Here is a 26,010-nt window from a genome sequence, read left to right on the forward strand (position 1 = left end):
TACAGAAAAAAACCGAATTAACATTAAAAAAGCAAATTTACAGACTATTACATAAAAGAAACTGACTGAAAACGGGGGCGTTATTGCTTCTCTAAATAATTAAGAAAAAGTGTTCGCAAAAAGGTTAATGCTGATCCGGATTTTTCATTAAACCGTCCAGAGGAGATAAAGGTTATGTTTATGTGCCTTTTTATATGGACCGAAGTAATTTTTCACTTTGGAATAAGTCTAGAAGCTTATCAAATAGATTAAAAAGTTATTTTTAAGGTTTTTTGGCAATTTTTATGAGGAAAAATTGTAAAAAGTTAAAAAGTTTTATACCAATTTTTTTTTAATAGAGTTTGAACATATAAATTTTTTTTTTATATACAGGGTGTCCCTACAATTATGAAACTATGAACTCTTCCTGGACACAAACGGTACATTGTGAGACAGAAAATTGTAGAAAGAAACAAGCCCTATAACACATGATACAACATTTTAATGAACAGTGCTTTCCATAAAATCAATAAAATGAAAAATATACGAAATAATATGCATGTACTGATTTCTTTCGAAAATCGACAACTATGAAACTATGAACTCTTCCTGGACACAAACGGTACATTGTGACACAGAAAATTGTAGAGAGAATCAAGCCATATAACATAAGATACAACATTTTAATGAACAGTGCTTTCCATAAAATCAATAAAATGAAAAATATACGAAATAATATGCATGCACTGATTTCTTTCGAAAATCGACAACTTTGAAACTATAAACTCTTCCTGGACACAAACGGTACATTGTGAGACAGAAAATTGTAGAGAGAAACAAGCCCTATAACATAGGATACAACATTTTAATGAACAGTGCTTTCCATAAAATCAATAAAATGAAAAATATACGAAATAATATGCATGTACTGATTTCTTTCGAAAATCGAGAACTTTGAAACTATGAACTCTTCCTGGACATAAACGGTACATTGTGAGACAGAAAATTGTAGAGAGAAACAAGCCCTATAACATAGGATACAACATTTTAATGAACAGTGCTTTCCATAAAATCAATAAAATGAAAACTATACGAAATAATATGCATGTACTGATTTCTTTCGAAAATCGACAACTATGAAACTATGAACTCTTCCTGGACACAAACGGTACATTGTGAGACAGAAAATTGTAGAAAGAAACAAGCCCTATAACATAGGATACAACATTTTAATGAACAGTGCTTTCCATAAAATCAATAAAATGAAAAATATACGAAATAATATGTGTGTACACTGTGAGACAGGAAATTTGTATAATATATTTTTTAATATTTTATAATCTTAAAAAATCAAAGATTTTCCTTGATTTAAGTAAAAACAATCTTCGGATTGTCCACTGGGTTTCTAACAGGACACTGTCTCCTCAACGACCACCTCAGTAGGCTGAAACTGAGAAACAACGGCGAATGCAGATTCTATGAAGCGGCCATGTAGATTGAATGTGAGCTGTCTCAGAAACTGGCTTTTGTTAAAGCCCTGAGATCTCACATTCAATCTACATCTACATATTAAATAAATGAAGAAAGAGTGGATTTTTAAAGACCCTGTATACAGTGTTGGAGTTAGTACACGGCTGCAAGAAAAGGGACCTTTTGAAGACACTCTCCGAGTGGCACAGACAAAAACTATCCTCTCCAAACGCGTTGTTCCAGTTCAGAACATGTCTCTGTCTAGTACAATTCGAAAAGGGTCCCCGTCTGCACTCTATTGTACTCAAAATTAATTGACTTTTTCCTCGCAGATCCGACCCTCTTCTGCAGTGCAGTGCGACAAAAACCTTTGAAAAACCATTCTTTGAACTCACTCTTTGCCTTTCATTACCTTGTTTTTCGATCGGGTGTAAATCCTTTAATATCGTGACGCAATTCGGAAAATTAATTGTCATTGCATTTTCGTCGCTATGCAACTAGGGATGCGAGCATCGAATAAAAAAATATCAATGTAACGTCACATTACGTCACGTTTTTTGATTTGAATTAAATAATAATGTACCTCGTAATTAGAGACTTTATTTATTACTATTTATAGTAAATTTTATGGGATATTTTATTAGGACTTCTTGAGTGCTTTGGTTTTATAAGAAAATATATTTTTTGATCATTGTTTTTTTGAGCGAATTATGAAACTTTGCCTATGTCAAGTATCGTTAATTGACATGAGCAAAATCGCCAATTTTCATGACTATGATGTCTGGAAAAAAGTTGAAAAACTATTTTTTACCCGTTTTTGAAGCTTTTAGAAAAATAGTAAACCATTTCATAAAATTTTGAAAATTACAGTGTTTGTAGGAAATTTTATGAACTTTTGGCACAGAAACATTTCAAATTTACGATTTCAGTCTAATAACTATTTAGTCAACATATGTTTAATTTATTAAAAATTTCGAGTCTAATTTCGTTAATAATTTCGATTCTAATCGTAACGATTTTTACCAAGAGACCTTTTTTGTGTAAAAAACGTCGCATATTTGTTTACTCAGTAGTTTTATACAGGTACGGACGAAAAGTTATTACTCTTCATACCATTTAAAAAATATGTAGGTGGCGTCCTCTACAAGTAGGAATTACATTAACATCAAAATCAATTTTCTCATCGCATAAAATTCCCAGGTACTAATTTTCATCCAAATATTGACGTTACTTCAGAAATTATTTTGAAAAAATCTAAAAAAAAGTGAAACTTCTACACCCTGTATCTCCGAAACTAAGCACTTTAGGACATACATTTATACGAACTTTTTACCTAATTTTTATTTGCAAAATGCGCTGCCGAAGTTTCCGGAATACAGTTTGAACCACCCTGTATATCCATTTTTGGCTAATTTTTAGCCGTTTTCGAGGCTCTTAGAAATCTATCGGGATCCACCAACTTTGAAAATATTTGCGTGCATTTAAGACTCACCCTGTATAATTTGAAACGAAATAAAAAGTGTCTTTTTATAATAGTAGTACCTCATTTTCCGAAAAAAAAATCTAAACCAAATTACACCAATTTTTCATTGATCGAATATTGACAAGGAACAAACCAGCTAGAAATAAATGTGTGTGGAAATCGTTCTTTTCCCCGGCACATTACTTAAAGTTGAGGGAAAATCTGGAAAAAAGCGAGTTTTCGGGGAAACTCTAACTCGACTCTCTCACACTTTCCACGATTGATTAGTAATAAATCCCATTTTGACAAATTGCCTTGGAAAGGAAAAAGGCCAGAAAAAACGATCTAGAAAACGTTCTTTCGATAAAGTTCGGTGACATAAAGAAATAAAGCCTTAAGCCTGGTCTACACGTAACGTTTTAACTGTCAGTTTTGCCTGTTTCTGGGGTCGAGATATACAGGGTGGTCCGAACTGTATTCCGCAAACTTCGGCAGCATATTCGGCAGATAAAAATAAGTAAAAAAAAGTTCGTATAAATGTATGTCCTAAAATGCTTGGTTTTCGAGATACAGGGTGTAGAAGTTTCATTTTTATTTTTTTTAAATAATTTCTGAAGTAACGTCAATATTTAGATCAAAATTGGAGTTTTTTAGCATGAGAAATTTGATTTTGATGTCAATACAACTCCTATTTATAGGGGGCGCCACCTACATGTGTTTTAACTGTTTTTAAGAGTAATAACTTTTCGTCCCTACCTGTATAAAACTACTGGGTGAAAAAATATACATTTCCGTGATTTTTTACGTAAAAAATATATCTTGGTAAAAATGGCCACGAGCAACCGTTCCCGAGATATTTAAACTGAAATAGTAAATTTGGGAACTTTTTACTTTTTTAAATTAATCATAAATTTTCCTTTCAAAAAATGATGATAAAAAAGTTTCTGTTGAACTTTTGACTCAAAAACATTTCAAATTTATGATTTCAGTTTAATAACTATTTAGTCAACATGTTTAATTTATGTCAATGATGACAGGTATTGATAATTTCGATTCCAAATATCTCGAGAACCATTACTCGTAGCGATTTTTACCAAGAGATCTTTTTTACGTAGCAAACGTCGTAAATGTACATTTTTGCATCCAGTAGTTCTATACAGGTACAGACAAAAAGTTATTACTCTTCAAACCAGTTAAAAAACATGTAAGTGGCGCCCTCTACAAGTAGGAGTCATATTGACATCAAAATCAAATTTCTCATGTCAAAAAACTCCCAGACACCATTTTTCATCCAAATATGGACGTTACTTTAGAAATTATTTGAAAAAAAAGAAAATAAAAATGAAACTTCTACACCCTGTATCTCCGAAACTAAAAGCATTTAAGGACATACATTTATACGAACTTTTTTACTTATTTTTATCTGCAGAATATACTGCCGAAGTTTCCGGAACACAGTTCGGACCACCCTGTATAGAGGGTGTTTGGAGAACAAACCGGGAAAAAACTCATAAATGTTTCTGAGATCGAAATATACTACCCCTAAAGTATTTGCACTTATTTAAGACGCACTCTGTATATAAATAACGTACGATCGAAAAAAAAACGGCGTCAAAGTTGGCTGGGGAATGATAATCGATGATAATTTTGGCGAGGTCACTCTCTACACGTCATTTACTAAAAATTGATATAAAACTAGCACGACTTATAGAAAGATTAAAATAGGATAGTACCGTTTCCAGACTCACAAATCTGTTTCCAAAAAAATATGTTTTCACAAATTTCCAACTACACCATTTAAATGTAACTCCGTAAATGACGTCTAGGACTTGACCTCGCCAAAATTATTATCGATTGTCATTCCCCAGCCGTCTTTGACACCGTTTTTTTTCGATCACACGTGACTACAATCTAACCAAAAATAAAAATTTATTATCATATATAAACCTAAAGCCATCTAAACTTACATTTCTAGCGTTTGTCATAGGAAACCACCCCTGAACTAATCCTGTCTTCCCGGTTTACCGCATAGAGTCCCCAGGGAACCCCGCGAAATGTCAAATTTGCGAAACCGGACGCTCCTGGACGCACCGAGACGCCTATCGTCGCGACGCCGGTGAATATACGACTGACGCCTGAGCTGCAGGTTTCGTTCGGTTCACCGTCACGCTCAATCAAGTGTCCGTACGCGGGTCCCAGAACGATACAAGAACCAAGAATTTCCAGTTTTTTTCCCGCCATATACAGGGTGGCGCCGCTCATACGAGGCAGATGCTCCAAGGAGAACGACAATGTGTACTGAAATGAAATTTTGTCACCACTATTTTTTAAGGAATAATGACATACAGGGTGGCCCATCGAAAACGTTCCGCAACACATAACGGCCAGGATATTTTTTTTTTCAAAAAATGCAAAAACACGTCAATTTTGTTTGTGAGGGGGACAACTTTTGCCCCAAAAATGATTGCAAAATCTTCAACCCTCTATCAATTTTCGATTTTCTATTTTTTCGATCAATTTTGACATATAGGTTGATTCTAGGGTGTAGAGGTTCGATAAGGAGGAATTTTTCGAAATTCCAGTTCCAAGGGGGTGAAACCACCTTTCAAATATTACAATATTTTTTATTTAAAAAACGGGCAAGTTTCCGAAAAAACGCTTAAACACGTATATTTTATTTTGTTTTTTTACAAATATTACGACTTTTTAAAAATGTATACAGGGTGTTTCATAAAATATGACCTTTGAGTAATCACGATTCTGCTTAACTGATTGACGCTTAAAGCTGATTTTTGGTTTGAACGAAGTCGCGGGTACACGCTAGTACTACCTAACCTAACCTAATCAAACATTTGCTAAAACGGTTTTAGCATAATTCTGTAGGCTAATTTAGAGCATTTTTAAAAATATATAGTGTTTTAAAAGGTATGGAACACCCTATACATATATTGATTGATTTTCAGATTCTAAGAAAAAGATAAATGTGAGTTTTATTAAAGAAGCATATGACTAAAATGCAAGGTTTTTGACATATTTTTAACATTTTCTAAAAATGAAGAAAAATTTTTAATGTCAATAAACGGCTACCAAAATTTTAATTTGCCTGGTATAGCCTAATATATGTAGTTAAAATAACTATTGGGCTTTAAATAAAATTAAAACTTGACCCAAAAAGCTATACAGGGTGAGACAAAATCAATATTAAACATTAATCACTTTTAAAAGCAAGTTACTATTTTATTTTAAGTGGAACACCCAGTATAATATTTACACCCAGTATAGTATAGTATTTTGAAGAGACATGAATTCTCCATTACATTGTGTTCCATTTAATTTAATAGGACTAACGTGCTTTTTAAAGTTACCAGTGTTAATATTAAGCTTGTCTCACCCTGTATAACTTTTCGGGTCAAGTATTAATTAATTTGTTTTCAACCATTTGCTATGGAATGGTTGTTATAACGACATAAATATTAAAATATACCTGATAAATACCAAATTAATGTGTGTATTCATTTATTTATTTAAACCTGATCCAACTAATCTAAACCTGATCCATATTACTCCATTAATTCACTTGAGAAAAACAGAGAAAATTAAAAAATACACCCTGTGTATATATTTGATTCAATAATTACGTTAATATGAGCGTTTTGTGAAGTGAATTTATAAAAATCTATCGTTATAGCACTAATTTACTATACAAAAAGTGACTTTCTAGAATCTAAAATATGCGACGTTATACTAACAGAAAAAATAGCATGAAAAAACTGTTAAAATGCATTAAAATTTAGCTAAAAACAATTAAATTCATTACCTTTTACATTATTCTGCAAAATTTCGCCGATTTTTGCACTTAAATTCACTAAAAACACTCAAAAACACTAAAAATACTCTCGCAAATTTACTAACTGTTAAAAAAATTAACAATAAACAAAAGCCTGTAAATTTGTTGAAAGATCACCGTGGTTGCCTTAGCAACCTGGTCACAGCACACCAAGATGCAACTTCTGCGGCACCAAGACGCGTATTATTGCCGGGAAAAATTGAAAACTTGAATTTTACAGCCGGACAGTTGATTTTTGTGATATCGTCTCAATGGTTTGATGGTTTTGATTATTTTGAATGATTGTATGAGTGTTCAGAGCGTAAAATTGTGTTTTTATTCAATAGGACTGCAATAAATAGATGTATTTTCTCTCAACATTTGAAAATAAAATTGTATTATGATGGTGTCGCCATCTATGTGATTTTATCAGAAGTATTATTACTATTTTTACGTTGGGACATCTATGAAAAACTATCCAAATCTTTAAGCAATTTTAAATTACTGATATCTGTAATTTTCTAAAGTCAGAGGATTAATAGCAAGAATCCTTTAATCTGTATACTTGGTTGCCTACCTGAAATTCTTACCAATCATTAAACAACAATATACACAATTTTCTGTAATTTTATTTCAGAAAAGACTTAAATGCAGAATATTGTATGACCCTATGACTGTATTGTCAATAATAAATTAATCAATACATTTACTTTATTGGTTTCTTCTAATATATCCATTAAAAATTAATTTATTATTGACACAGATGGCGCCATATCTAAAAGGTGAAGTGAAAAATTTCAGTACCAGGTGGCGACGCGTGACATTTGATCATTTTTCCAACTCGAAGCTTTTTTCCTGGTCATGCGTGCTGTATTTCCATTTCCAAGAGGATTTTAGCATCTTATCACAACAAGGAAAACGCAAATCGTGCTGTTTTAATAAAGTGCATTCGGCCATTGTGATTTTCCGGTGTTTTGTGCCGATATCTCCAGAAAAACCCAACCCACAGGTAAGCTTCCATTCATTGTCAACGTTCTTTTTGATTTCAACAACACAAGCATGTAGATTTCGTGTTATTTTAGTGTTTAAATCAAGAGAAATATCATACGTGCCTTAATCACAGGCTTTAGATCGTGATTAAACTATAAAATCGCGTTTTTTAATGAGAAAAATGATAGGAAGCCTGATCTAACCTCAAAATGCCATGACGCCGCTTTATATTTCTCTTTCTGCCGGCTTTTAGTACAATTCGAGGCTTCTTTTTGTCTATTTACGGGTATAATGGTTTGTTGCCAAGCAACTACGCTTTACGACAATAATTTTTAAAAGCATTTCGAGCTGATGAAATATTACAAAGCTAGGCAAGCTTTGTGAGTCGTGATCGACATTTTCTGATTGCTTTGAGGCACTCCAATCGATATGATCGTAGCTTTTTGTTTTTTCCTTTATTCTCACCCATTTCGAACATCGTGTTTTGAAATTTTAGAATAGATTTGTATCTGTTCTACCTGTGGAGTATAATACAACTCCTATATGTAACAATACAGTTAATTTTTTGTCAAAAAATACATTAGTTGTATTGATTATATTAGTTATTTCTCTTGGACAGTATGAATGTTAATTATTATGTACAAAATATGCTAATTTTTAGCTGTTTTTGATGTAGATTGATGATATATTTATCCAACATCTTTCTATGATTGATAAGAATAAGTAACATTATAACAAAACCATGACAAACTAAAAATCATTATTTTTCTAGAAAATGTCTCCTATATTCCTTATCTTTGATATTTCTGTTGTGCAATAAATAATGAAAATCGATATACCTAGGTATTATCTATTATAGGGTAAAATAATAAAAATGTATTAATGTATTGGTCAGCCAGTGATCACCAACAACAAAATTCTAAAATCCTTTATTCTCTTCTGTAGTTGAAGTTTAATATAGTAACCTTGATATAAATAAAACCATATTTTTCTGTTTTCCAGGTAGGTACATATTTATTGTAGGTATATCAATAAACTAATATTATTTTAATTATCTTTATAATATCTAATTATTTTATGGCTTCATAAAATTTAATGAATTTATCACGCCTACTACCGTATGATCGAAAAAAAAACGGGGTCCAATTGGCTTAGAAATGACTATCGATGACATTCTCTATAGGTATAATTTGGCTCAACTTTCGTTTAGCCGAAATCTGTTATATAAAAAAAAAAGGTTCTTTTGAATAAAAAAAAGAGTCCAATAGGTATTTGAGTTAATGTCTGTTTTTGATGTCCTATAGAATAGATTATTAATATTTTCGTTATTATTAATGTTTATTGTTGTTTTCTATGCCTTAAGTTTGTTTGGAAGTTATCGGGAATTTAATATTAAAAAGGGTTAATGTGGGACATTAAGTGGAAAAGGGAAAATAAAAGAAACTAGAGGTTGCCTAATGGCATTTTGATTAAATGTAAATGACGTAATTTTTTATTGATCATAAGGCGTTATCTGAAACGTATTATATCGAATAAAAATAAAAATAGTATACCTACCTATTGTTTTATTAGGAGTAAAAATGTTTACGTTTAACATTACAGGCTAGGCACAAAAAGTTATTTTTACTCCGAATAGAACATGCTATTTCTTTTTTCAAACGTCACTAATAATTTTTTAAACAATTTTAAACGTTCCAAATAATATAAAAGGATTTAAAATACCTTGTAACTAATTATATGTCGAGAAACTATGGTTACGCTCGTTGAATTTGACACTTTATGTTTGTTTAATAATATAATTTCGTACTTTTATACTTAAGCATTAAAATGACTTTTTTCCATAGCAACTGTTAAAATTGCCTTATATCTATCAAAAATACACACACCGGAAAAATCTAGGGATATCGTTTTATTAAAGTTAAAAATAAATGTTTTGAATAAACAACCACATATTTGTATAGGCCCATTCTTTCTACTTCGATTGAAACGAAGTAGTCACACTAGTTATTTCTAAATTTGGGATATTTGCAGAAGTGTTTGTGCATTTTTTGTCAAATGTATAAAAAGCACCTAGCATCAATTGTTCGAATTTAACCTGTACTGGCTGTTTTTATGATAACTGCCAGAATTCATTCAAATAACTCTGTTTAGTATTAAACGACATTATGGAGCGTAGACATCTTAACAGAGACGAAATGCTAAGGGCCATGGTTATGCTTGAAGCTGGAATGCGCCAAATCGACGTAGCTAGAGCATTAAATACAACGCAAAGTGTAATATCGCGATTAAGTGCACGCTACCGTGAAAGTGGTGATGTTGCTGAAAGGCACACAAGGCGACATCGCATTACTACCCCTCAGCAAGATCATTTTTTACAATTAAATGCTCGACGCCGACCGACTCTTACAGCACCAGAGCTTAGTTTAATTCTCCAGGAAACACATAATGTAACCGTTAGTCCTGACACTATTCGCAATAGATTAAGAGAGGTCAACTTAAGCAGCAGACGCCCCTGGAGAGCTCAACCCTTAACGAGAGGAAATCGAGAGGTACGATATTTGTGGGCTCAACATCATGTTCAGTGGTCGAATGAACAATGGGCCAATGTTCTCTTCACGGATGAGTCACGCTTTGGAATTCATCCGGATTTGAGAAGGCTTAGGGTATGGAGAGAACCGGGAAATCTTATTCGGTTGGATCATGTTCAGGAAGTGCATCCTTATCAAGGTGGAACAGTTATGGTCTGGGGAGGAGTCCAGTTAGGCCGAAAAACCGATCTCGTTTTTCTTGAAAGGTTTCTAACAGGAATCACATATCGTGATTTAATTCTTGAGCCTGTCGTGTTACCATATATGCCAATGATTTTGGGAGAAACTTCATTCTCATGCATGACAATGCACGGCACGGCCTCATACAGCCAGAGTGGTAAGTGAGTTTATCAATGCTCATCAATTAAACATCTTACCCTGGCCGGCACAATCTCCTGACCTCAACCCCATCGAGCACGTATGGGACGCGATCCAAAGAAGAATTTTGAGAATGGGTATGCCTCGTGAAACTTGTAGGGATCTGGTTCGGGCCGTGAATGCAGTGTGGCAGACTGTACTTCAAGAAGAGATCGACAACCTGATCAGGAGCATGGAGAGACGATGTAGGGCTGTAATGAACAGTAGAGGAGGCCATACCCTTTATTAAGTAAAAATGGTTTTATCTTTTTTTTTTAATTCACAGTTTAGAACTAAAAAAAATGTGTGTATTTTTTTCAGTTCAATAAAAATCAAGGTAAATTTGAAAAATTCGGTAAATTTCGCATTTTTATTTCCAATACGTCCTGTAACTGGCTGGATAAAATTGTAATATCCCTAGACTTTTCCGGTGTGTGTAGTAGATAAAATAGTACTTTAGCCGCAATGGTAGATTAAATGATACTTTAACAGCGAGGATAGGTTAAAAACTTTATTTCTTCTCGCACGTTTTTTAATTGCTTCCATTTTTGAAAATTTCTCTTTTGAAAAAGAGAATTAAAAAATATTGACTCAAAACTGACAACTACAGAGACGGCTTTATTTATTTGTCAAATCACATAGAAACCAACGCCAACCCAGCACAATATTTTTTTCTACTCGTAATAAATTCCTTGAAATAATAATTTCTGAATATTTTTTAAAACGTAACTCGCTATGGAAAAAATATTGTATTTTAACAATAAAATGGTATTTTATCGTCTTGTATAAAAAATAACTATTTTATGTCGTCAATCACGTCGCAAAAATTAATACTTTTGTGACGTTTGAAAAAAAATTACGTACTAGATTTTAACGCAATTTTAAACTTATTTTCCGTTTTTTTTTTGGTAGAATTTTCTGCATTTTGTTTATTTTTAACAGAGCGGGTATACATCGAAAGTTCTAGAGGCATTTTTAATTGAATACGTGAATACGGAAAGTTGGATTAGTTCAGGAACTGTGTAACTTTCAGCTACGTTGAGTATTTTCAACAGTTTTCCGTTGTTTTTTCTGCCTACTATTGTAAAGGGGTTTTAAACAAAAATATCCTCTCGATCCTTGATAGTGTCAGGTACTTTTTGTTTGGATTTAGTTTGTTTATTATCTTCATTTTTTTGTTCTCGTGGTAGTTACGGGGTGTTTGTTACGTTTCGGAGTTACGGGGTGTTTTTCAAAAATATGCATTTTTAACAAATTGCTGTAACTTTTTTTGCTATGGAAAATTTGGTATTTTTATGAAAACGTTTCCAAAACGCCTTTTTACGTAGAATTTAATGGTTTAAGTATAATTTTTTTAAAATTAATAATTTAAGAATTATCAACAGAAAATTTGATTTTTTATATGGGACACCCTGTGTATTTTTAATTTATTAAAAAGATTTAAAATTACCTTACCAAAAATATAACACACGATTCCTCTTCGAGTTATAGAGTATATAAAAATTCAACCACTTTAAATAAGTAGGCTTTGAACGGCACAGGCTGTAATGCAAAAAAAAATTCTAGCTGTGAGCATCAATTAAGACGAAAATAATATTTGCTATGAGAGATGCAGAATTTTATAACAACTTAAAATAGGTATATTTAACCAACATCAACACATTTAAACTATATCTAATAACAATAAAAATAAATAGCAAACCAAGACATGAGATTTTGCTACCCTTTTCTATCGATAGACGGGGCAGTTTTTGAACATTTCTCGCGGAATTCATTAACTCAGTAGGGGTGAAAGATACCCTCTCATAACTGCTAAGTATTTCTAATTCTTGTTTCTTGTCTAGATTATACGGAAGAATAAGGAACCTTTATTCTTCCGCAAATATTTCCATAGGATTAGATCTATGGGCACTAAATCAGGCGGCCTCGACGGCTGGGATCTTGGTTACCAATTCTTGAAATTGGCTGCAAAATTTTGCTGATCACTTCAGCGTTCTGAGGCGGTGCGTCGTCTTGCTGGAAAAATATGTTTTCGAGTTCCATTAGGGGCATATCATCAATAAGGGGTCCAAAGCCTACTAGTTAAAAGTGGCGAACTTTTAAAAATTCTGTATTTCGAAGGGGTTGCTATATTTTTGGAAAGGTAATTTTAAATTCTTTTCCGTTATTTAAAAATATAGAGGGTGTCCCAAATAAAAAATCAATTTTTCTGTTGATAACTCTTAAATTGTTAATTTAAAAAAAAATATTTAAACCATTAAATCCTACGTAAAAAGGTGCTTTGGAAATGTTTACATAGAAATACAAAATTTTCCATAGCAAAAAAGTTAAGCGATTTGTTAAAAATGCACATTTTTGAAAAATACCCCGTAACTCCGAAAGGGTAACAGATATTGATGTGAAGTTTTCACCATCATCTTTTTGATGAAAATTGAGCTCCAGACACCGATATTAGTTTTCGTCTATCTCCTATAGAAAAGGGTGTTTCCATTTAAAAGCGTCGAATTTGACCCACCCTGTACAGATTACAGAATTAAAACAGCATTATATGTCACTTTTTCAAACATGTACTTCAAATCATTCAATTTAATAGCCGTTAGTAAAAAGTTTCAGGGATATTATGATTAAAAATACGACTTGGGCATCTTTTAACACGAAAAACATAAGACGATCAAATCTATTTTTTCAAGGCTCCTTGATTAAAAATTAGAGTTTTTAACATCTCCCATGGCACTCTAAAATACGATTTTTTAAGCGAGAATGTCAAAAGTTGACATATATGATATGTCATTCTATTCAGAGTGTCGTTTTCTATGGAATAAAGTAAAAAAAAAATACCGAGGGTGCCATTTAAAAATCAAAAGTTGGAGTCATTTCCGGTGAAACAGGAAGTGGCCAAAAACAATTGAATAATACGTCAATCAATCCTAATTTACAGTGGTGGCCAAAAGTATGGAAACTTTTTTAATTTGTCATTTATGCTGAGAAATTAATATATGAAATAAAACGACTTATATAATCGTGACCTACAAATAATTTCCTACAAAACCTAATACATTTAAATAAAAAATTACAGCTATCAAAAAATATAAAAAATTGTGAATATTTTCTTGGTCAAAAGTATGGAAACTTAAGAAGAATGTTTATTAAAATTCAAGATAATATAAAAATTACTAATATTTAGTGGAATATCCCTTTGAATTAATTACTTCTCTACATCTTCGTGGCATCGAATCGATCAATCTCGTACAATCTTTACTGGAAATGGCCGCCCATTCAGTTTTTACCACTTCCCATAATTCATTTTTATTTGAAATAGAATGGCTTCGAATTTTGCTATCCAAATGGTCCCATAAATTTTCTATGGGGTTAAGATCCGGAGACTGTGAGGGCCAATCCATTAGTGGAACATTATGTTCATTTAACCAATTTTGAACAAACCGAGATTTGTGCTTGGGATCATTGTATTGCTGGAACAACCATCTGAGTGGCATTTCTTCATCAGCATGAGGCAGCATATTATTCTCCAATATGTCTTTGTACAAAAAACGGTCCATTATTCCATCAATTTTAACAAGAGGACCAACACCTGAGCGAGAAAAACACCCCCATACCATTATACTCCCACCCCCATGTTTTACTGTGGGCATCTGGTACTTATGGCTGTACCGTGTACCTTTTGGTCTTCGGACATAACGTCTCCCGTCACTACCAAACAGTTGAAACTTGCTTTCGTCGCTAAACAGTACAGTATTCCATTTCTGATAAGACCAGGTGAGATGATGATCTTGAGCAAATTTAAAGCGGACCATCCTATTTTTCTTTGATATTAGTGGTTTCTTCACCGCAACTCTTCCAAAAAGTCCCATGTCATCCAACCTTCTTCTCACCGTGCGTGCAGACACCGATATTCTCCTTTCAACCATTTCTCTAGAAATGGCTGTGGATGTTTTTCTTGGATCTCCCATTGATATTCTCTTCATTACTTTCATTGCCCTGTTGCACAACTTTGTTGGTTATCCTGACTTAAAAGCTGTTGAAACGTTCCCTGTTTCATTAAATTTACGAATTATTTTCGAAACGGTGCCTTTTAAAATGTTTAAATTTTTACTCATTTGAATTTGTTTATAACCGCTCTTGTATAATTCAACTATTTTATTTTTTAAATCCGTAGAGAAATATTTAGACTTGGGCATGATGTTTATATTTATCTGAAGCAAATCGTACCGTTTATCAGCTTAAACTAAATAATTTTAATGTATTTATTTATGGTTTCCATACTTTTGGCCACAAGAAATCTATTGTTCTCCTACAAAAACTGCTAAACAGATTTTTTTCGCTGTGTAATTTTTGGAATACTTTTATTTGCTGATAAGCTGTTCATTTATATTCCTAAGAGTTGAAGAATAGCAATATTTTCTGTGATATTTTAAAAAGTAAAAAGTTTCCATACTTTTGGCCACCACTGTATGTCATGTACTAACATACCAAATCTAGTTTATTTATCTAAAAAAATCAAGTTATAGAGGTGAGCCACTTTTGAGGGGCGGAGGAAATTTCGACACTAAGCAGGTAGCGACTAAAATTTAATGGCAATTTTCGACACCAGCCCCAAGTTCCGTTTTTATCTGACAGGTATATTCGACACCAAATAAATATAGCTGCGAAATAAATAAAATATCATAATTAATTTATATATTTATTTTAATAAAAATAATGTACATTTTATATTTTTAAAATTAATAATATCTGAATACAATACTTATTAATAATATCTGAATACAATACAATTTATTTGGTATTATAGGAATGGTAAGACATAGCTTTTATAAAATCTAACCTACATATTTGTTGGGATCGTAGTTTATCCACCATTTTCTCCATAAATACCAATTTAGCCTTAACGGTATTATCTTTGACTTTTGCTGGTATTTTTAAACTATTTATTTTGACATAAGTCTCTACTTGAAATTCTTTTAACTTTTCAATAAAAATAAAAATAGAAGGATGCGTTGAATAAAAAGAAGTATTAAATCTTGAATGAAAGGATTCACAGGCATTCGTAGTCCTCGCAATAGACGGATTCTGATTAGACCATATGTGCGGTGGAAATAGAGCGCTATCGATTATGTAATTTTCCAGTAAATAGTCTGCATATAAATCAAGTGACGCGTTTTTAGGTTTATATGACATAAGATCATAAACAAAGCAATCTTCAACATCTACTGGATTTAAATAAGTTAAACCAAACGTATGTCTTAACCATTTTCCAATTTCTGAATTTGTATCCTTATATTCTTGTACCAAACCCAAAGATTGAATTTTTTTAAACCAGTTCTGATGTAAGTGAAAACGGCATCCACTAATTTTTACATTTGGCCACATAGACAATAAAGCACAGTGAATTGCTTTTTCAAAGTCCACAAATATTTCAGTTGGCTCTAATGATAACTCAAATGTTTCAAAAATCTTTGACTTTAATAAAGAAAATAAATGTTTGTATGTCATTGACAATTTGTCCTTTAACAAACAGTATGCTAAAGGTACATAATGTCCATTTTCAAAGCCATGTATTGTAAATAATTGGAGAAAAAATTTGGTACTGTATGAAAATGTACCATCCATATACAAAGTTTGTAGTTTACACAACAAACGAATATTTGTCTCGCATGAAAATACAATTACATTAAATTCAGGATGATTTAAAAACAAAAAACTTTCATTGCGACAGGTTTTAGGAGAATAATTACTAACCGCGTTATGAACTTCTGATATGCTTCTAGGTAACGGACCTGGTAACAGTTTACGACGACAGTTGTAAATGTTTTTTCTTATGCAAGCTATGTCAGGAACCGTTAGCAAATTGGCATCACACTCAGTAACAGCAGTTCTTGTAATTTTTGCAGGCTTTTCTGATATATCCTCTTCGGCTTTTCTTTTACATGCATTGGTAACCATCTTTACTTGAAGCTTTTTCGGATCGGCTTCATGATTATGTACCAAATCACGTCTTGTGATGGTGAGGTCATTACAGCCTATTGTAAACACTTTTGCGGAACACTTAGTGTTTCTTTGAATGCAGCGCCAAAATATCTCGCCGCTTTTTAACACTTTCTGTTTTGAGAACGAATGATTCTCCACCACTAATAAATCTCGACCACGGGAACTTTTTATCAAACTCATGTTTAAAATATCTATAAGTGCACTAGTCAACGTCAAACAATAAACTGCAACTGAATAATTTTCGTGTAAATTTAGTCACAAGTACAGAAGTGACAATAAATATTGGGGAAACCCAATTAATTACCTACCTACCTGCTTTAGGGCGCGGTGTCGAAATTTCCTATAATAAAATTTGACCTCTCGATTACCCCAGGTACAAACACAATTTGGTGTCGAAAGTTCGCCCGCGCCTTTTGAGAAACACCCGGTATAATAAAGAAAATTCTCATAAGTTTATGATAAATCATAGATATTAACGGAATAGAACAAACAAATAGCTGTGGAGGAAATAAAAATTAGAAAGATGGAACACAATAATTTGTTTAGTTAGAAAAAATGTCAGGAAACCGGACTAAGTATGGAATGGCGTGTTGTCCACTGTAATTTCGATATATTAAAAGTATTGTCCTATTTGGAAAACTATTTCCTTTGGCTGGAGGGACATGAGGGGGTGTACAGTGTACAGTAGCCCTAACGGTGTCCCGAGCTACTAAAATCGGGCCTATTATGTGCAGAAAAAGGACTGTTTTGAAAAAAAAATCTCCAATTTTTTTTTCTCAAAAACTATGCACATATTGTGCTGGCGTTGGTTTCTATGTAATTTGACAAATAAATAAAGCTGTCCCTTTAGTTGTCAGTTTTGAGCCAATATTTTTTAATTCTCTTTTTCGTGTCGATTGCTTATTGAATTGGAGCCAGAAATGGCTCAAAACGAAATAAGTAAATTACCAACAGATATTCAGAGTCGACAAATTCCATATCCAAACTACTTCCATTTAAATCTCGAATAACTTATGAAAAGGAATACAAAAATTTTAAAAAATGGAAGCAATTAAAAAACGTGCGAGAAGAAATAAAGTGTTTAACCTATCCTCGCTGTTAAAATATCATCTAATCTACCCTTGCGGTACTATTTTTGATAGATATTAGAAGGATATTAGGCAATCCAATTACTATGGAAAAAAATGTAGTAAATACTATGAGAGTATGACTATTTTACGAAAAAAAGTTGGCGCCGGAAGGCACGTATAGCCAGGGTTCGGAAGTAGTTAATTAAGAAGTAGTTCACCTAATTAACTTCGTGTAGTTTTTCTTCAAAAACTACGTCTTTTCCCGTTCATTAACTACATGAAAATTACGTTAATAAACTACCTCTTGATATTATGAATAATTTTGCTTTGTATGAGGAGTCTAAATAATATGATGTGAATGGTTATATTTAAAGCCATATTTCTTCTGTTTTTTTAAATACATTATATGTTTTCTAAAGCTTCAACTTATTATAACCTCACCTCAAACCTTTGACATTTGAAAGTTACATACATATGTTATATAAACTCACCCTCTACATAAACTATATTAACTACATGTAATGTAGTTTATGTAGTTTTTAAAAGTAACATGTAGTTTTCCGAACCCTGCGTATAGCCGCCCATACTTGATATTTTTTTATCTCAAAAACTCTAACTACTAAGGATGTTATTACAAATTCTGTTGCAAATATTATTCCTAATCTTAAATCAAAAACCGCGTTTCGCTAGCTACTGTAATTTGACTACTGAGTTACGATTTTTTAAAATTTCCCATACCCCCTTACCAACACCTCACCCCCACCAATAATTTATGAGTTTCGGGGAAATTAAGAGACCTTTTTTGTAGAGAATTCAATTTTTTACAAATATATGAGACGAGATATTTTTTCCTTTAAGAGCTCATACTTGGAGAGAATTTTTTTGAAGTGTCTAGCAACAACTAGTCGATTTTTTTGATCCACCCTAATCTACATATTTTATTCTCGCAAAATTGAATTTTCCTGAGTTAAAAAAAGTAATATATATCATCACCAAAAAATACTTAACCGTGTATTTCGGTCAGTTCTCGCTATATTAGGCCCTATATTCCCCCTTCCGCCCCTTCAGCCGCTGTCCATCCCTCAAAACCGAACCAATAATGGTCGGGAACGTATTTCGTACGTAAATAAATGATGGACAACAAACTGACCGCTGCCGCCGCGCGCTGACCGGTTTATTAAAAATTGAGCAGCGTTGTGATAGACACGCCGGTGTTTGTTGCTAAGAAACCGTGGCTGTCACGAACCAAAAACGACCAGCCTGACACGCTAGGATGACCCACGAACTGACCATTAGCGATAAACCGCATTTCTGAGAAGAAAAAAAATACATACAGGGTGTTATTTTCCTCTCGTGAAAATAAGATTGATTTTTCATATTATAGTCTAAGAAAATAGGCCTTTAGTAGTGATGTTAATATTTCAGAAATTTTTGATTGTTGCATGAAATTTCCGAAATTTTAGGAAATTTTACAATTTTACATATCTTTTGTTGATACAATAAAGGAATATATTAGATAGACATTTGATACCAACATGTGGAAAAAAACAAACTACTGAGGTGTTCATTGAGGAGACAGTGTCATGTTAAAAACCCCGTGACAATCCGAAGATTGTTCTTACTCAGACCCAGGAAGATCTGTGATTTTTCTTGATCATAAGCCCTCAGAAACTTCTTCGAGTGTCTTAGACCATTGCAAGATTTCCATTCCAGGTTGCGGAAGGAATCTTCCAAGTTTTTGAGTTCCGCCTTGAGTTGGTTACCACTTGGAAAGCAGAACGGTTCTGGTCCAGTTAGTGGAGTGTTCGCTTCTTTCCTAGCTAGATTATTTGCTTTTTCATTGCCTTCTATCCCTTGGTGAGCAGGCACCCAGTGTAGGAGAGTGTCAATTTTTTTGCACCAGTAAATACAATAGTATCCAGAACAGACATAAACGGATTTAAGCATACTCAATTATTTAGAAACAGATTTTGCCCAAAGAGTATGAAATAAAACATTGTACTTCATTCGTTCGCAATTAACTTTTACAGTATTCGTTTCGAAATTCTAGATAAACATCTCAATTCTACTGTAAAAGTTGATTCATCGGACTTATAACGTAAATATCTATTACGATCAATGCTTGATTAGCGGATGATATAAAATACACAATAATTTATCAACTGGTCGTTTTTTAAATGCGAAAATTACCGCTCTCTCTAGACAAATAACGAACTATCTCGGTAAATCAAAAATCCGAGCTGTGTATTCCGGCCGAACGATTACAAGATTACTCCCGTACCATATTTATTGCCCCTTATTATAAAGGAAGGCAAGTACGGCAAAACTTGGATTTTATCGCGTGCACCAAATGTAAGTACCCGGTACCTACAGAGCGTTAGTCAACGTTAAATAATAAGGCTTATTCGTACAGCGCATACCGCTGTCACAGCGTGTACCGCGATTTTATCTGGCATTTTATTTGCGTTTATATTAATTTCCATCCGCCATCTGATATCGGGTGATTCTCATTTATTCGCGAGATTTGATTCAGAAATGGGAGCTAAATGATAATTACGATCGCTTTTATTGTTAGGTAACGAGTTTCCTGATTAATGTTTAGCTTGGATTATACCAATGAAACAGATTGAGTGTTTTAGAACGTACATTTAATATAACCATTAATGCTTTTAAGACATTCAATCATCTTTGAGATAGCAGAGGCGGCCAAATTAATAATTGGATTGCTTGGATTGCTACCACAAAAGTCTAAGGATCATTACATATCTGCCTATATAAAAACTTTCTAGACTGGAGGATTGCTAAAGGCATATTCGTTTTCCGAATCCGTCTTATTAGTATATTTAGTTGCCATTGTAACGGAACAAAAATCAATCTCCTGATTGACTAAAGAACGTTGGTACGATATTTTCATGCAAAGAACTTGAAATAATATTAATGAAATTCAAATACATACAGTGTGACCCACTCAAGACCGGGCACCCTCCATAAAATCTGTGTTTATAGTCCGATTTTGATGATTTTTTTTTCAAATATAAAGTTTCAAAAAATGTACTTTAGGGCTCAATGTCATGTTATTTCACAAAAACAAGGCCTACTTAATAAAGTTTTTGTGGTGAAAAATTTGCAAAATCATATTAGCGATTTATTGGAAACCAATCACCACAGAAAGAACTTTTCTTCTGTTTATTTCAATGTGGTCGTTTCCTTGAAATCGCACTCAATAATTCAGACGGTCTATATATCGATTTATGGGTTATAAGCTATAGCGCATTTATCCCGAGACACTTTTAATATTTAATCCCCCACGATACCCTTAATTTTTTAACCCCCCCACTCCCCAAGAAATGTCCAGGAACGGTCTTACACACACCACCGTGCAAGTCTGTAATTACCGCTTCTTCGAGGAGACTGTTCTAATTTTTTAATGAATAGCGTGTGATTCTGACAGAAGTTGTGTAGTAGCGAGGCATATTTTTATTCTTGCTCAATTATTTAAAGACTGTTCGATTTTGTTGGGAATAGAAGTAGTTAGATTATAGGCAGTGGGTTTGCGTAATGATAGGGAGAGAATATAAGTCGAAACGTTTGCGTGGGGTTGTTTTTTATTTCGAGAAAACGTCGATAAAATTGGACACTTAATATTTTATTAGAGTTTATCAAGTTGAACTGTGCTAACTTTTTTGTTATACAAGGTGTCCCAGAAATAAGTGCAAGTATTATAACTGGTAGTATAGTTGAACCCACCACTATTTTATGTGACTTATATGTAAGATAACACACTAATACCACAAATAACTATTTTTTATCGAGATCTACCACCCGTTAAAACACTTGCACTTATTTCTGGGCCACCCTGTATAAAACTTAAATATTTTATTTGAATTTATTATGTTTGAGGTCCTAATCGTGTTTTATTCGGATTTACAATAAATCTTCTAAACATATTACATAGTTACAATCAAAATAATTTATGATAATAATATGTTTAAATGAGGTGACAACTATGAGGAAAAAAAGCATCTGCCAATAACATGTTCCTGATATTTTTAGAATAGTTTGGTCACACAGTTTTAGTGTATGTCATTCTTCCAGGATACCGACAATTTATTAGAGAGAGATTAAAAATAACACGCATATACCGGGTGGACAAAATTAATTTTATTAAATATTGTGTAATAATTTTTATAAATTAACTTTGAGGAGTGTTATGGTGTCAGTGTTACTAGTGATTTTTGACAATTACCTTAATAAGTTAAAAGAAACGTATTTTCTCTTTTTTCAAATAATTCCAAAATAACCAAGTTATTTTACTTTGAAAAATAAAAAAAATCCTTAAATTCTTTTCTGGGGTTTCTTTTTTTGTAAATTTAATCTACCACCTATGTTGCCATATTATCAAGAAATTATGTTATCTAACTAAAAACTAAAAAAAATCCAATAATAAATCTTAAAATATCGTTTCTTAAAACTAGAACCACCCTGTATTACATTGAGTCACTCAGTTCTGGATTAGAACGAAAAAATATACGACTTTCTAGATTATTTTCGTTGTATCTATATTTATAAAATTGCTGTCGAAATTTATAATTTAATCCATTAGGGCAAATGAAGAAAGGCCATTAAATTTGACCTATATTTTCGTCGTGTATAGAATTTGAACGTACGTCCACTGTTTCTATATACGAAAATTACTCAAATTCAACAGTTTGTTGGTAATTTGTAGCCCTTTTTGTGTCTGTAGCTTGTGACCGCCCATAGCTGCGATGTATGTCAGGATTAGACAGACTGCTTGTGCATAAACATGTACAGGGTGGCGCCTTTCATACTCCGCGGAAGTTCCAAGGAGAACGGTAGATTATATCGAAATGAAATTTTGGCAGCCTATGTAGGTTAACTGAAAGCATTTTATAAAAATACATAGAATTATACAGGGTGTCCCCAAAAAAAGTTACACATCGAAGTTGTGTTTTTTCTAATGGAACACCCTATATATTAATTAATTTTCGGATTCTCTGAAAAAAATAAAGGTGAGTTTTATTAAAGAAGCATATGCCTAAAATCTAAGGATTTTGACATATTTCACATTTTGTGAAAATGAAGAGTAAATTTTAAATTTCGAAAACAGCTACCTAAATTTTAGTTGACCTTGTATAGCCTGATATTTAATTACAGTAACCATTGTATGTTAAACCAAATTGAAATTTGACCCGAAAAGTTATACAGGGTGAGACAAAATTAATATGGAACATTAGTCACTTTTAAAAGCAAGTTACTCCTTTATTTTAAATGGAACACCCAGTATATTTTTCCGGGGTTCAATGGGGAATTTATATATCTTCAAAATAGTATTAAGGTGGCCTACCCCTCAGACAAAGATTTTCCTAGATATTTTAATTTTTATGATTTTGCGTTAGTAAATATTTTTTATTATTTGAAAAAATCTAGGTGGCTGTGTGATATACCTTTTGTTAATTTAACAAAAATTAAAGATTGTAGAGTAAAATAATCAATGGTAATAAAAAGATACACGTTTAACACATATTTTAATTATTACAGAATTAAAACTAGATATAAACCTATAATTATGCGACAAAAATTAGCTACATGAAATCAAATGCTCAAAATGCTTCCTTTCCTGTTAACTGCATAAAGTTATTGTCTTTTCAAAAGGATCTTTTCATTTTAAAAGGCATTTATGTGGAGTTCTACCTCGAAAAGCAGCTACAATAATTTCTCTCTCTTGTCGATAATAGTTGGTCGAGTTTTTTAAACACTATCTTTAACGTATCCTCATAAAAAACCCAGACTAGATAAAATCAGGAGAATTTAGTAAGTATTCTATTAATTGGTGAATACACAGTGCATTCCATCCAACAATAAACATCCAAATAATCATCCAACAACTAATAGAATCATATCAATTTTTCCTGATTTAGGATAAGTTTGCATTTTTTTTGCAATTTCTGAGAATTTTTTTTTTGTTTTAACTTACACAAAATGATAACTACTTGTTAAAGTTGGACTAATTAGACAGTTATGTTTAAATAACGTCAGACATATGACAGCCACCTAGATTTATCAAATAATAAAGATCTAAGCAGATAAAGTCATGTAAATCACTGATGTCTCATTTTTACCATCTTCCACTAAATATTACACCTCTCTATATTTCCCTGAAAAATAGAGGGTAAAGGGGGGAGGGACAACTTGTCAATATACCCCAGTTCACAGGGGGTGAAAAGGGGTGATTTTTTCCAAGACGGAGAGGGAAAACAAAGTGGGACAAACATCCAGCAGCTATACAGAACTAGAAGTTGTTTGTATCGTTTAGTTTAGCGTCATGGTAACCCCAGGGTCTAAACAATCAATGGGCTACACGTAGGCAGACACGGTGGTTGGTGGTTTTTGAGTGGTGAGGACTGTCCAGCCGGGTATTTCCTGCGTGATGGTCCCTTTTGGACACTGGTCAGTTGTCTAGTGGTTGTGGTGAAGCTAGGTGGTGTGAACTGATCTCGAATAGTAGTAGATACTGTAAGGAAAATAATATAAAATAGTTTTTTTTATATGTTCTTTATTTTTGGTGTTTTTTTTTCTAGTTTGTTATTTTTTTTATATTATTAGAATAGTTGTTAGAATTCTTTTAATTTAATTTAGTTCTTTTAACTATTAGTTTGTGTTTAAAAAAGGAAAAACTTTTTGAGAAAAATACATTCTTCACAGAAGTTTTTACTTATTTTTAAATGGTTAATCCCGTTTATACTTAGAAAAAAAAATAAACTAAATATGAAATTATAGCTGAATGTTTTTTTTTTATTTTAATGTCGTTTTCATTCTTTGATAGATTGTTATTATTAATTTTGACTATTGTTTAATTTTTTGCTGTTTTAATATGTTAAAAAATCACAAAAGCTATTGAGTTCAATGTTACGGAAAAGGTGATTATGAATGTTGAACAGCAAAAAATATGTCGTTAATCAAAATTAATAATGATCATCTATCAAAGAGTCAAAAAGAAATGATATAGCCATAGAAACGCTTTCAATTTTAGGGCTTTGAGAAAATTGAACTATTTAAAAAAATTGTATGATTTTTTTTCTTGCTTTTTTTTATCTAAATATTAATTTTTCACAAGATTTTATGCCAATTTTTTATATAACCGACATATTAAAGGATTTGTCTCTATAGAAATTAACATCGATTATCACTTGAAAGGTCACTATAGTGGCGTTTTTTTTGGTCGTATGACAGTTTTTAGAAAAAAATAGATACATATATACGGTTATTTATGTTAATTTATCATATTTTTTTCTATAAATACACTAATTAATTATTAATTCTTTTTTTTTCTTTGCAGTTTTTGAGCACTTCAAGACTCGTTGACAATACCGAGTCTTTTCTTCTAGAGGTAAGTTAACAATATATTCTATTTTTTCTTATTTTTTTTTACTTGTTGAGTTATGGCGTTTTTCAAAAAACTGCTGATGTTGCCTTTTATTTTATGAAAGCAGAAAAAATAAATAAAAATATTTGAAATTGATGCTGTGCACGTATACGTATTCCTTTGTAAAAGAGATTTTACATATAGAAAAACCTTAATTAAAATAAACAAATATGTTTAACAAGCTGAATGTTATAATTTGCTTGTTTTTCGTTGTTGTACCGTGTAAACAGAAAACTGCAAATATTCGTTAAATTTTATTCTATCTCTAGCTTTATTTTTATTTTTTGCAGTTTATGAAATAATTTGTAACGAACTTATTTGTGTATTTGTTAGGAATCTATTTTGATTCATATTTTTAAAATAATAGGTTTAGTTTTGTCACTATTACACGTGACTAAAGTTTTGCACGAGATTGAATGTATTTAAGGTTATTTGAGGTTGAAAGGAACTAATATATTAAATTGGCCATGTTGCCAATGCGAAAAAATTATAAAATGAAAAATCTAAAGCAGAAAAACATAATTGTTTTTTATTATTTTTTTTTAATTATTTCTGGATATCTCCATTAAAATACGGTTGATTATTTTTTTTTATAAAAAAAAACGGTGTCATAGTAACCTTTTAAATGTCAATAGAAGACTAGAATAATTTCTTTTGGGCTGGCCCTGAAAAAACGACTTAATAGTTTGTCAAAAATTAATTTTCGTGTAATTATTAGTTTCTAGCATTTTTTTTGTCTCAATTTCTCATAAATCTTGTATATGGTTCATAATAATAACAGCATGATATTTAATGCTTAAAAACATGCTGTTTGAAAAATT

At 32.1% G+C, this 26,010-nt stretch overlaps 2 protein-coding genes across 4 annotated transcripts in view; one reads left to right on the forward strand and one right to left on the reverse strand.

Moving 5' to 3' along the window:
* Window positions 1-6,807, reverse strand: part of LOC115885424 (protein amalgam-like) — a 107,808-nt gene extending 101,001 nt beyond the window's left edge. For 2 of the 3 annotated variants that reach the window (XR_004050728.1, XM_030904335.1), the window contains exon 1: window positions 4,879-5,024. The gene's annotated coding sequence lies outside the window, so the exon portion shown is untranslated. Of the gene's footprint in view, window positions 1-4,878; window positions 5,025-6,728 lie in introns of those variants that run through there. The other variant, XM_030904338.1, reaches the window with a different exon arrangement.
* Window positions 6,808-7,554: 747 nt separating this feature from the next.
* Window positions 7,555-26,010, forward strand: part of LOC115885383 (heterogeneous nuclear ribonucleoprotein K-like) — a 91,110-nt gene continuing 72,654 nt past the window's right edge. The window contains 2 exon segments of the mRNA XM_030904281.1: window positions 7,555-7,746; window positions 25,103-25,153. The gene's annotated coding sequence lies outside the window, so the exon portion shown is untranslated.

The sequence above is a fragment of the Sitophilus oryzae genome, unplaced genomic scaffold (assembly GCF_002938485.1).
Source record: "Sitophilus oryzae breed Bouriz unplaced genomic scaffold, Soryzae_2.0 scaffold_381_pilon_pilon, whole genome shotgun sequence".
Taxonomy (NCBI): domain Eukaryota; kingdom Metazoa; phylum Arthropoda; class Insecta; order Coleoptera; family Curculionidae; genus Sitophilus; species Sitophilus oryzae.